Raw genomic sequence first — 12,176 nt, forward strand, 5'->3', positions numbered from 1 at the left:
TGGGATACAACATGAATTTTCTGTCTGAATTACAATTGCCTAAATAATATAGAAATCAATATCTTCAATGTGAAGCTGAACTTATATGACTGGACTGATTTGAGTTTTCAGGTTCCAAGACTGGGAATATGTAACCAACTAATCATCAGGCTACACAAACAGATTAATCCAATCCAACAGACACAATGCAAGTACAAAAGTTCAAAGAATTGCCAAGTCCTAACTGAAACCGTTCCAGTAAACAATTTCAGTACACCGTTTTCCAGCACAAGCTGATCAGTACTCCATTAAAACAGAACCCAAAAGATCTTATCAATGCAGCAAATAATACATATATCTTGCAAATAATTTTCTGGGCCTCTCTCACCTGGTGTCCCGGTCACGAAGACGACGATGTGGGATGTCTCGGCCGCTGCAGGACAGGTCGACGAGCCTGCACTCCGCTCGAGTGTGCGTTGCTCTGTACATCACATTCTTCTCCACCTCTTCTACTCGGTAAGCACCTGTTTCGTACAAAGGGCCACCCTGAGTTCATGGAGCATTTGCCAGACTGCAAGAACGAAAAAAAACATAATGAGCCCGCATCATTTCTAGCAGTCCAGATCCAGGATTGGATTCAAGATCTTACACTGCAAAGGATACACTTGTAGTACTGATTGCCGGGTCTTTTCCCACGGGCGGATATTTGGCTAAAACTTGCCTGCCGCATCGAGGTCATAGGATTAAGGGAAGAAGATCCATGTTCACGGCTTGGGGGTGGAGGAGGAAGAGGTCACCATTGCCGCGGTGCGCTAAAAAGGAACAGTGCGAGGGGGAGGGGAATGTGGAAGGACAACTGCCTGTGCAGCTGTATGTGAGAACAGAGATGAATTTCGTTGGGCAGAACGACTCCTGCCTAGGGTCGAGCGGACCATGTGCGACAGGACTCCGGTCCAGAAAAGATTAGGAACGGCAAGACCGTATAAGACCACTGGGCCACAGCAGTAATGAACAACGGACAAGAAGCACCGGCACTGTTCAATATTGATGTGAGGAAACGCAATACAACATGCAATACAATTGTGCACACTGATCCCTAGGTGGACCAACGTCTCCGATAATGCTACCATATGGTAGTACAACCCACATTGAATTTTCGATGATTTCGTGCTTAGCTTACAAGTGGACCAGCCGTATTCACAACAAGAACTTGTGATGAACATCCTTGTTGTGACAAATCTCTCTGTAGTCCTCACTGTGGTGTTCTACTTGAAATGGTGAATCAATGATCAGTGACCCAGAGAGCACCACCGCATTCTGGTGGTCTGGCAATCGGGCTCACTAGTAAGGCATGCGCTCATCCTGAGTCTTACTTCCTTCTCTTTTAACCTTGTGTTGCCTCCACTACTTGTTGTGCACGCAACAATTTATTGCCCAAGCACCACTACTAGGGTTTTCCCTAGAAGTAGCGCAGGTTTTAACGCTGTCAGTAGCGCGGATGGCCGCGCTACTAATAAGGCGCTACAGCTAACAAATAGTAGTAGCATTGTATGTACCAGTGCTACTACTATTGACTATATCAGTAGCTCTTTTCCCACATGCGCTACTAATATATAGCTGTAGCGCTTTTCTTCACCCGCGCTACTGCTGTATCTTTCAACAATTTTCCATGCTTCCTATTGATCTATAACAGTACCCCGTTTCAATAAACTGTAATTTCACATATACCAAATAATAATATCATTAACAACAATACCATATAGTCATACAGTAGTCATACAATATCATTAAGCATTATAGGTACTCATATATAGTCAACATGTATCCTCGCACACATATATGGTTCATACAGGAGCATATATGATAAACAGTACTAGGTAGTCATACAACATATAGCAGTCTACTAGGGGTAGTCATACAGCCACACAAATATGTAGTTTTAGATGATATCGACGACGACCATCATCCTTAAGCCACGGCGGTGGGTGTTCCTGTAGTAATTAGGATAACCTGTCCAACACGAAGATTCTTGCCAACGAGGAAGTTCTTCCACCCAACCAAGCTGAAGTGTGTGCAACCGTCTGTGTCCACGCCGTACGCATAGGTGGTGGCGGAGCCCCTTGCGGTAAGGCGTATTCCAGCAGAGCCTTCTTCATCAGGCTCGATACCACAACTCACAGATAGACTCTTTGGCAATTTCTGAATAAGAAAAATATATCAATTAATAAGTAGCCTCGCACATACTCTTGCAAATATATTTATACTAAGTATAGATTTATACACTATCAAAAAAAGTACTACATTTCTACTAAGCTTGAATTCTACTAATAAGTATGGATCAGACAGTAAGCATGAAATCGATCGAACAATAAGCATGTCATTGGACTCTAGACTAATTAAGCATGTCATCGTCTAGCTTCTACACATCATATCATTGGACTCTACACTAAGTAAGCATGTAATCGAATTCACTAAGCATATCGTTGGACTCTACACTAAGTAAGCATGTAATCGGATTCTACACTAAGTATAACATACCATAACATGCCGATCAACCATGGTACTTGTCAGGTGGGTCACGAATGGCACCCCGACAAAGTCAGCACGTGACGGAATTATGTCCCATAGGTTGCACTCCTCCTCCTCGCTCAGCCTTATCCTTCGAGTATATATGGCTTCATCAAGTGGGTCCTCATCATCTTCATCCGCGTTGAGATAAATGACGGCCAGCTTGGGTCTTTCTGCTTTGAAGAAGAAGCTGATCAACTCACCACCAGTGATAGCCATGTGCGAGATGAAACGGTTCCATCCATCTCCTCCCATATGCGACATATTTCGTCCTTTCTCGACCTCCATAGTGCATGGGCCCCTAGGAGCCTCAAAGTTCATAGTGTCTCCAGTTAGCTTGTTGAATTCCAACCTCACATTGCATGGAACGATTTGTGTATACACAATGATATATACACAATGCATTATTACCAATAACACTAAAAACAAAATAGTTGTTACAAATTTCATATATTTTGTTACCGCTGCAGGAAGAAAACTCGGCTGGAAGTAGATGCCGAACAACGTGCCAGTTGTAAGGCTGCTGGCGCATCTTGACTTGCACAGTCGACATGGTGGTGGTGGTGGTGTCGCCATTTTCCTAAAGTAATATTAGAAAAGGATTAACGGTCCACTTCAGAGGAAAAATCCGGCATGACCTTTGCTAAAAAAGGACATATCGAGCGCCTGAAATTTGCCGAAACGGAAATTAATCAACACTCCAGCAAAACATAGGCCACTCGGAGGTGTTACCTGCAAACATGGTCACTTGGGCAAGCACATATCCTATTTGAGCAACACTACATATACGTGTTTATATCTACATCATATGAGCAATTCTTCAGCAACACTATATAAAACTAGTTGTACTAAAAAATCTACATCATCATCTATTCAAACTGTTCTATACATAAAACATCTACATCATCATCCACTATTACTATTTCTTTTACTAAACCCTAAAAATATGACCTAAGTTGAGAATATAACAAGTACAGAACATTTTTTCAAATTCTACCAACTAAAAATTTCCATTACTAAAATTTCAAATCGAAAGACCTAAAATTTCCTATTATATTCAAAACACCTAAAATAAGATAAAAAATTATTCTATTACAAAACCTACATTCTACAATGTCTACATTCTAAAATCTACATTTAAACTACCTACATTCTACAAGAACGGAAAGGAGGGAGGAGGGGTAGGAAGGAGGGAGGGAGGAGTGGGAGGAAGGAGGGAACAAGTGGGAAGGATGGGGGAGGGAGGTAGGAGGAGCTACCTCGGTGGCGGTGATGGCAGGGGGGCGACGACTTCGGGATGAAGGAGGAAGGGGGCGACGGCGACGATATGGAGGAGGGAGGGGGTGATGGCCGGCCGCGGGATGAAGGAGGGAGGAGGCGACAATGCGGCGGCGGCAGACAACAGGGCCGGTGCAGGGGAGAGTGAGTGGAGCAGAGAGAGGAGAGTGAGGGGCGGCCTGGTGATAGGATGACTTTAGCAGTAGAGCATTTCTTGGTAACGCGATGCTGCTAAACGCCCTAGCAGTAGTGCCTTCCGATAAAAGCGCTACTGCTAAGTGTAAGCATGCAAAAATACATTGCTCATCAATGATCTTTTTTTGTACAATCTGTATTGTCAATATGAGTCCTCTCCGGTAGGAACCGGAGAAGACTCATATTGCGTCCACAAATTCTACACATAGAGTTCAATGAAGACCAAGTGGTTGTGATAGCTTGAGAAGTAACATATTTAAGGTGGTAAACACCCTATTCATAAAGCGAGGTGGGACTAAACTTGTGGACTGAACTTAGCAGTAGCAAGTTTTACCGAAAGGTGTTGTTGCTAACATTAATAGCAGTAGCGCGGTACGTAATACGGCGCTACTGCTATAACTAGCTTGACAGCGAGGTCAGGGCAATTATAGCAGTATCGTTGTTTACAGAGGACGCACTACTGCTATATATTTTCCATTCAGCAGCGCGTTTTCGTGGCACGCGTTACCTCTAAATAGCAGTAGCATCGTATTTTACAGAGTGATGTTGGTAAGATTTTGTGTATAAGATTTTTCCTAGTAGTGCACACTTAAAATGTAATGTTGATACGTCTCCAACTTATCTATAATTTTTGATTGTTCCATACTGTTATATTATCAATCTTGGATGTTTATATACATTTTCTAGCAACTTTATATCAATTTTTCGGACTAGCCTATTGACATAGTGCCCAGTGCTAGTTCCTATTTTTTGCTTGTCTTTTACTTTGCAGAATATCAATACCAAACGGAGTCCAAATGCCACGAAACTTTTGAGAGATTTTTTCGGCCTAGAAGTGACCCAGGGAGCCCAAGATGTTTACCTGAGGAGGTTCATGGGTCCCACAAGACACCAAGGCGTGCCAGAGGCCCTAGGCGTGCTGTGGTGCCATGTGGGTCCCATGGGACCCTTTTCCACCGACCTCCGGCTCTATAAATACCATAATATTCCAGAAACCCAAGGGGAGTCGACGAAAAATTGTTTTCGCTGCCACAAGTTCCAGAACGACGAGATCCAATCTAGAGGCCTTTTCCGGCACTCTGCCGGAGAGGAACATGATCATGGAGGGGTTCATCATCCTCATTAGTGCTCATGGATGATGCTTGAGTAGTTTACCACAGACCTACGGGTCCGTAGTTAGTAGCTAGATGGCTTCTTCTCTTTTTTTGATCTTCAATACAATGTTCTATTCGGAAATCTATTTGATATAACTCTTTTTGCGGTGTGTTTGTTGGGATCCGATGAATTGTGAGTTTATGATCAGATTTATCCATACATGATTATTATTGTCTCTTATTTTTTTCTCTGATATTTTGGTTTTGTTTGGCCAACTTGACTAATTTATCTTGCCATGAGAAGAGGTGCTTTGTGACGGAGTCGATCTTGCGGTGTTCAATCTCAGTGACAGAAGGAGACATGATACACATTTATCATTTCTATTAAGGATAACAAGATGGGGTCTATTCCTTCATGAATAGATCTTGTCTACATCATGTCATCATTCTTATTGCATTACTCCATTTTTCCATGAACTTAATTCACTAGATGCATGCTGGATAGCGGTCGATATGTGGAGTAATAGTAGTAGATGTAGGCATGAGTCGGTCTACTAATCTTGGATGTGATGCCTATATACATGATCATCGTCTTCCATATCGTCATAATTATTTGCTTTTATATCAATTACCCAACAGTAATTTCTTTACCCGACATATGCTATTTTCTCGAGAGAAGCCACTAGTGAAATCTACGGCCCTTGGATCTATTTCTCATCATATATGTTCAAATCTCTTCTATCAAAAACCTAGAAATACTTTTTTGTGTTTTATTTGCTTTTATTTTATTTGCATCTACCAATCTATCTATTTACCATCTTTCAATACCTTGGAGGGATTGACAACCCCTCTACACATTGGGTTGCGAGCATTCGTTGTTTGTGTGCAGGTGTTGTCTACATAGTGTCGCTTGGTTCTCCTACTGGGTTGGTAACCTTGGTTTCATAACTGAGGGAAACACTTACCATCGCTATGTTGCTCCGTTGCCGGGGAGGATCAATTCAAGATCTATCAGGTTCATGTGCATAAACTCTCCTCTCTTTGCAATTACATTATTTGTCATCTGCCTCTCGTTTTCATCTCCCCCACTTCTAAAACGTTTTAGAAAGTACAAAAATATTGGCCTTTTAATTTCCTATTTTTTCGTTTGCTTTTTTGTTTGTTTGCTCGTTTGCTTGCATCTTTGTCTTTGTGGCAATGTGTCTTCTATTTTCTTGCATCTTCGCTTGCTAAAAATCTATTGATATGCATCCTCATCCACTTGCTAATCTTTACAAAAGATCCAATTATGATGAACCAATTGCCAGTGAGTTGAGTGCACTTGATTATATGTGAAGTTTTATTTGAAAATCATGAATCTGAAAATTGTGATGAAGTGTTGAAAGAAGAAATTTATAAAGTGATTCATGATAGCTCATTGAATGAAAAGCATGATATTGCAATGATTTCACTATAAATTCTATTAATGTCAATTATTCTAATATGTGCAAACCCCAAGCTTGGGGATGCTAATTTTGCAATGTCCACTACTTATTGCAATGATCATGATTGGGTGATTTTTCTTATGATCTTGAAATTTATTTCATCCTCATGATGAATATGATGTTGATAATAGTGTTTGCAACAATATTGAAAGTGGGTTTCGAAGATCTCCATTTTATTTAACTAGTTAGTTGCACGTGCTTTGCACGTCAATACGTAATCATGCACAAAAATAATGAATAACTCGGCAGGGCATGACTCACACAACATTTTCATTTTTCAATGAATGTTGCAAAAAATGGTCCGCAACTATTATAATAAAACTGATAAATAAATAATTTACAGATTTTTGGTATTTATCAGTTGCGTGAAATTGCACATCAGACCAATCGATTTCATCAAGTGTGTGATGCTGAGACATGTATGCCGGTGAGGCTGAGCCAGGAGTGACTTGAACCTGGGGACGATGCGACAACATCGTTGTCGGTGGAGGGGAGGCATAGTTTGATGGGTTCAGGTGCAATGGGGGTGCTGCGAGCTCGCCGGCGGTCGAATCTGGCAAGGTTTAGAAAGTGGTCTAGGGGGCAGAGGAGGTGGAGTCGAGCAGAGCAGAGGGTGGAGCGGTACGTTGTTTGGTCTACGTTGGGCGATGGTTCCAGAAAGAAGAAGCACAACACCAAAATGGAGAGGATTGTGAAGTTGTGGCCGCTAGATCCGAATCGGACAACGGACAAAACTTACTAAAATATTTTCTTTTTAGGATGTGACATATAGGTTTTCCCTTAATTCAACATCTAAGTTAGTTGTTAAATTTCTTTTTGTTTGTCATTTTATCTAGAGATTTTTTGACATGCCCTTTACCCCAGTTAGCGCACGGTGTCAATAAAACGCCGAAATAAACCATTCAACTCTTTATCCTATACTTGTGTTATACTCTTTCGGTTATCCTTTCAGAAAGATGCGAATGGTACACAAGCTCAACATAACTAAATGCTGACAATAGTTACAGAGAATATTTTAAATATTAAAATAAACACAACTCAATCATCTTGAACCTAAACATGAAAATGATTATAAATTATTTTGGGATGTTCTCAAATATATGGTTCACACTTTACCTAAGACACATGTGTTCCTTAATGAAATCAACATATATTTGTTCAATTATTGATTTTGATAATACAGAAAGTCATCTATTCATATTATGTCTATATGATGTACGTAGTTTGGAAAGTATGAAATATAAATATCTTTTGGTGGGAATAACATATATTGAACTATGTGAACATATTGCTTTAAATATAAATTGATAAGCAATGTAATAGAAGAAAAGTAAACTTAATTTACTTTAGAGAAGTACATAATCCAAAAAATAAGAAATGAAAATTATATTGGCAGATGGACCGGCGGGACATATTTATTGTGGCGAACACGTGAACGCAAGTAGGTGTGTATTTTTTGTTATCCAGCCAAATTGTGGAGAGTTGAAGCATTTTGAGGTTGATATTTTTTTTTCTGGAGGTTTCCACCGAGCTGGCCTTTTCTTGCCTTTGCAGGTTGTGCAGAGGATCAGGCAGAATAGCTGCCAGCTTTTTATAGAAGTAATCCTCTCGAGTTCACTCGAAAAATGCAAGATGGGCCCCACATATCACATGCTCGGTACCAGGCTATGCCATGTGCGCATGCAGGAGCAGGCTGCACCACCGCGAATCCCTGGAATGACAGCCGTAGGATCTTTTTATCCAACGATATATATTGCAGCACTACCGAGCAAACAAATGTGAGCCATTGGATTGAAACTATCCAACGGTCTATATTATAAGTTACTCGTATACTATATAGTAGTATAGATAATGATCCCACCCCTTTGGAGAATGATCAATCCTATGAATTTTTTGATAAAAGTTTTCTTGGAGAGGTCATGACTTTATTTGATGATAATCCCACTATTTTCGAAGAGTGTCAACTTTGCATGGTTATGTGATCGCTATATTGTTGAATTTGAACATGATCCCACATGTAAGTCTTATGAGAGAGGAAATATGGTTGTAGAAATTTTCATGTTACTAAATTACCTCTCTTCATGTTGGGATTGTCAATATTTTATTCTTCTTCCTTGCATATGCTAATTTTTCTTTGCCTTGATAATTTATTCACTTATAAAATGCCTATGCAATGCAATTATGTTAGACTTAAATGTGATTTTCACATGCTTTACACGCTCTCTTTGTGCTTCAATTCTTGTCTTTTATGTGAGCATCATTAAAATTATCAATGCATAGCTAGGACCGTAAAACGATAGCGCTTGTTTGGAGGCAACCCAATACTTATGTCTTGTTTTATTATTATTGTTATTGTTGGTTTTCTTTCTGTTCTTCAATAAATATAAAATTATGCCTCTGATTAGAGTGTGTTTCATGTTTTAATTAGTGTTTGTGCCAATTAAAGCCTTTGGGATGATTTGGATAATAGATGATTTGATCATGTTGGAAAACAGAAACTCCTACGTCGAATAGCAGAATTTTCAATTTCACTAGAGAATGATAAAATTCTGAATTTTTTACACATGATTGATATACAAATTGCCCACGTTGTCCTAAATGTTCAGAATTTTTTGAGCTACAGAAGTATGACTATAATTCGGATCTCTACAGATTGTTCTATTTTTTGACGGATTCTGTTTTCGTTGCATTGTGTGCTTATTTTTGATGAATCTATTGATTGTATCAGGGATTATAAGCCATGGTAAATTTAGAATACAGTAGGTAAAATGCAATAATAAAATATGAATGGTTTTGCAATAGTAAATGAAGTGGTGATTTGTTTTATTATTCTAACGGATCTCACGAAGTTTTATTAAGTTTTATGTGAGTGAAGTTTAAAGTTTTGGGTGAGATCACGATGGATGAATGAATAAAGAGTGAATAGAGCCTAAGCTTGGGGATGCTCATGGAACCCCAAGGTAATATTCAAGGAGAACCAAGCAACTAAGCTTGGGGATGCCCCGGAAGCAATCCCCTCTTTCCCCAAATGCGGCGCGGGCGAAGGCGGGCAAGGTGTCCGGAAAGAAGAACAAGGCGGCGGACGGCTCCTCTAGGCGGCCGAAGATGAAGCTTGCAGGGCGTGCGATGGATGCGGCGGCGACCGAAGCGCCGGCGAGCTCATTTGTTGCACCGGCGGCCGATGCGCACAAGGTGTTCGATGAAATGCCCACAAGGTAAAATTTCTCCCACTTTTTTTTTGTTTTGTTTTTTGAATGCATACATATGGATAGCTTATTTGCTTTGTTGTATATACTTTGTAGTTTCGTCAATGATGAGATATATATGTCAACTATGGGTGTTGGCTCCAACAATTCTCATTGGTCTCAAACCAATGAGATGCATTTCGATGATCATGAGTTTGAGGTGGACGAGGATGGTGAGGGTATCATCGATGCATCGAAAGGAAGAGGGGCCAACTACACCATGGAGGAAGACATCTTGCTATGCAATACATGGTTGCAAGTGTCGAGGGATCTCACTGTTGGATGGGATCAAAGTAGAGATGTATATTGGAACCGGACGAAGGAGCACTTTGATCTACACAACAAAAGTGGAATTAACCCCTCGGGAAGATCTCTTCGCTCCCGGTGGTCGACAATCAACCAAGATTGTCAAAGGTGGGCGGCCGCACTTAAGGTGATGAACACGTTGAACCCAAGTGGCACTAGTGATAGAGATAGGGTAAGTGTCGTTTCTTTCATAATTCTTCCATGTTCATCATGCTTCTTCTTGGTGTTTCAAGTGCTAACTTGTTCTTTTGTTTGTAGCTCACTATTGCACAAAACTTATTTGAATGAGAGGAGAAGAAGACCAAGAAAGGGAAAATCAAGAAAGGGAGACCATTTACCTTGCCTCATTGCTATGATGCGTTGAAGGATGATGAGAAATGGAAGCCCCGTGATGGTGTTGATGACGAGGAGAGAAACAAACGCAAGCAAACTATTGCTTTGGATGATTATGAGGAGGAGGCATCAAGTGACGATGACAAGAGAAGCCCTACACCAAACTCGGTTGCATACTCAAAGCCAAAAAGACCAAATGGATGCAAGAAAGATGGAAAAGAAAAGGAGAAGAGGTAAGGAGATGATGAGCTAAAGAATGCTATGAAAGATATTGTGAAGGCAAAAAGGAAGCGAACGAGGTGAGGAAGATGGCGAGGAACCAAGATGCGGTGGCCGAGGAGAGGAAGGTGGCATTGGAGGAGAAGAAATTGGCCATGGAGGAGCGAACTAGATTTTCGGAATAGGAGAAGTACTTGTTCTTCATGGACGCATCTACCCTCGATGAGAAGCAAAAGGAGTACGTCAATCTTGCTTGTGAGGAAGTCTTGGTCCAAAAAAGAGCCATGGTTGGCATGAGCAGCATGGGTGGCATGGGCGACATGTGTGGAATGGGCGGCATGGGAGGCATGGGTGGCTTCGGCGCTACCATGGGGGCCATGGGCGGCATCGGTGGCTTTGGAGCTACCATGGGAGGCATGGGAGCACTGGCGGAGCTAGCTTTTGATGGTTGCTTTGTTAAGTTGACAATAGGGCAACAAATATTGGCTGCAACTGGAAGAGATGGTAATAACAACATCTTTCCCACTGTATTTGCTATTGTTGACAAGGAAGACACTGCCAGCTGGTCCTGGTTTCTAACCCAGCTCAAGTATGCTCTTGGTGGCGAGTCAGGGAAGTATGGCAAGTACACTATCATATATGATAGACAAAAGGTACCTCATACATCATCATTCTTATTTTTACTAAAGTTTTACCATTCTTAGTACCGTCAAATAGTGTGTTGTTATACTATATTTTGAACACTAGTTATTTAATGTAACATCCCAAATTCTTAATTTGGAATGTTATGCATAGGTCATTCATGCATATCATATTCTATTTCTTTTCCATTTTGCAATCCTCGAAATCCTAAGCAACTCAAGGACCCTCGGAGAGAGTTGGGGATTCTTCGGTCTCATATTTGGATTTTCGTACCAAATAATGAAACAAGGATTTTGATTTTATTTATTCTTTCTCCAAAAAATATTTCGTACAAAAAAATAAATGAGAGGAGATAATATGACTTCTCCAAAATAATTGAAATATTGGAGGAAAAATGTTAAAATCATTTATTTGATCTTAGCTGATTTTATTCGGATTTTATTTGCATTAGAAAAATTTGCACGTTTTCCAAAAATGCATTTAGGGCCAAGAAAATGTTCACCTCGTCCTAAATATTTCATTTAGACGGTGAAAATTTATTTTGGTATTTTTAGATTTTTATTTATTTATTTAGGATTTTACTAAGTTCCGGCGGAATTTATTTATAAAAAAAAACTTGCGCCCGCGCCCGACCAGGCCCAAGGCCCAGCCAGGCCGGCCCGCACCTCGCCGTCGACTTCCCCGCGCGCACCGCCGTGCGCCGCACGGACGCCAAGGGGAGCCCGAGCCAGACTCCTTCCCGGTCGCCCCCTTCCCCAAGCCGGAGCAGCCCCCCCTCCTTAAATACCGCCGCCCCGCCGCCTTCACCACCACCCGCCACCACCGCCGCCGCC

Source organism: Triticum dicoccoides, chromosome 5B (genome assembly GCF_002162155.2).
Source record: "Triticum dicoccoides isolate Atlit2015 ecotype Zavitan chromosome 5B, WEW_v2.0, whole genome shotgun sequence".
Lineage (NCBI taxonomy): Eukaryota > Viridiplantae > Streptophyta > Magnoliopsida > Poales > Poaceae > Triticum > Triticum dicoccoides.